Source organism: Aplysia californica, unplaced genomic scaffold (genome assembly GCF_000002075.1).
Source record: "Aplysia californica isolate F4 #8 unplaced genomic scaffold, AplCal3.0 scaffold00166, whole genome shotgun sequence".
NCBI classification, from domain to species: Eukaryota; Metazoa; Mollusca; class Gastropoda; order Aplysiida; family Aplysiidae; genus Aplysia; species Aplysia californica.
This window is the reverse complement of record NW_004797436.1, coordinates 190,443-192,748: the sequence shown is the minus strand read 5'-3', so window position 1 is coordinate 192,748 and position 2,306 is coordinate 190,443.

Below are 2,306 nucleotides of genomic sequence, written 5' to 3'. Positions count from 1 at the left end.
GGCCCCCCCCCCCCCAAAAAAAAAAAAAGATCGCGCCAAGGTTGTTCATTAATTTTTTTCTTTCTTATTCCTTTATCCTCATTTAGTTGGTTCTACTTGTATCACGGCACGCACTTTAAGCCCAAGTGTCAAAACAATACCCCCACCCCCCTGGCCGTCCTGGTTACGTCTCGAAAAACACCCCGACCAATGCGACCGGTGTGAATGAACTTTGCTGACCCCGACAGCCAACGGTCCCCACACACGCCCTACTCACATGTACGAAGTCATGTCACGTGATGCGAATGAGCGTTTGAAAGTTCCACTGACGGGTCTTGATGATGGGCCCGACTAACCAGAACTCAAGACGAAGCTTGCTTTTAAACCAACGGCAGAACAACAAATAGATTATTCTGAGGCCCATGTCATAATTGTTTCAGTAATCAGGACACCATCGGAGAATTCTGGGTTATAAAAGCGAAAGTAGATCTTGAGCGTATCCATGTCGGAATTCAAAATCGATACTACATCAATTTTAGTTGAAATAACGTGTGAGTCAACTACTAGATTCGGCATAGATCTAGATGATTTAGAAAATAGCGTTCCAAGTTCCTGCCAATAAAAAGTCCAATCGGTGCTTCCAAGCAAAAGAGATTGCAGAACTTTCTATATTTTTTCTAAGAATCGGACGCAACAGACGCAACGACAAAAAATCAGGATACTGGCGATCGAAATCGGGAAAATCGGGATGCTTGAGATTTGGGGCGAAAAATCGGGATATCCCGATTAAATCGGGATGAGTGGCAGGTCTGGAGTAGCCAGGTCATCACTCACAAGAGAACATGTATCTGTTAGAGCCATCCCAATCTACCTAGCAAACTAACCACAGTACAGAAACAGCACTTTTTAAAGAAAGATGCTTTAGGGGGGTCTCGTGGCCTAGAGGTTAAGGTGTTGGCCTCTCATTAAAAGGTCCCGGGTTCGATTCCGGGTAGCGACCAAAATATTTTCTTCTCTAAAATTGTCTCCTTTCACATCCTTTCCTGCTCTCTAACAATGTTCTGTTGTCTGCTTTCATTTCCATTTTCTGCCACCACCCCCTCACCTCCTTTGCCCCCTCCTCTGGGCTCCTGACTCTTTCTGCAGCCTTTCTACTGCTACTCCTTGGCTCCTCCTTACTGCTGTTTTTCTGCCACACCCCTGATCTTCTGGTAGGAAAGATCTACACCTAGCCTTTTCGGACAAGGGCAAAAAATCTCCGAGGGCCCGTGTGTAAGCTGTGCACGTTAAAGATCCCTTGGTGGTCTAAAATCGATAAGAGTAGGCTTCGGCCGCCACCCGCGCAAAATTCAAAATTTCCTACCAACTGAAAATATTAGGTGTGTTCCGCGCGCTCATATGACCGTATGCAGTTGCGAGCAGCGTAAAACACTTTACAAAAACAAAAAACAAACAAAGTCATGAATGACATGCTTACTAACTGTGATTCAGGAAACTTTGTTTTGCTGCGGCTTTTTAAAAATCTCTTTGTCTGTTTGCCCAGCCCTAAACAATAACATACGTTCGTCCCTAAACATTATCCATAAACACTGTGTCACTGCCGGCCTGTACACTCTTCGACAGTACTCTTTCTACTGCTCGTCCAACTATAAAACATCATGTTGCTCCTTTTTCAGATAATTTCAGATAAACATTATTGCCTCTACCGACTTTTCATCATACTTTTACCAGTAATTTTGATATATATATATACACACACACACACATATATATATATATATATATATATATATATATATATATATATATATGTATATATATATGTTTATGATATAATATATATATATATATACATAAACGAGGTGGAATGAGAAGGCGACATGAAGCATACCGTGAATATGATATAATGTTAGGGGAAAAAAACAACAGCTATATGTGCAATGAGCGAAACAAATGTAAGAGGTAATGTTAACGGTTTATTCAATATCACTTGCAAGCCAGTATTGTTAAATGAAGACTTTATCAAAAGCTACTGACTTGTTAGTTGTGAGTATATTTAAGAGTAAGTGAGTTATATATTTAATGCACTGTACATATTATTATATAACCAGCTCGAGATGACAATGAAATTTTGAAGCAGCATGACGTGCACTCTAAATTTAGAGTCAGAGACACCTCGTCAGTGTGGGCAGGGCCCATTGACTCCCGATCAGTACCCACCACAAAAGTATAGGGTGTCTAAAAAAGAAATAGAGGACCCGAGAATTACTCGGTCATCATAGCACTAATTTTAACAAACCTTTGAATAAAAATAAAATTCAACTGGG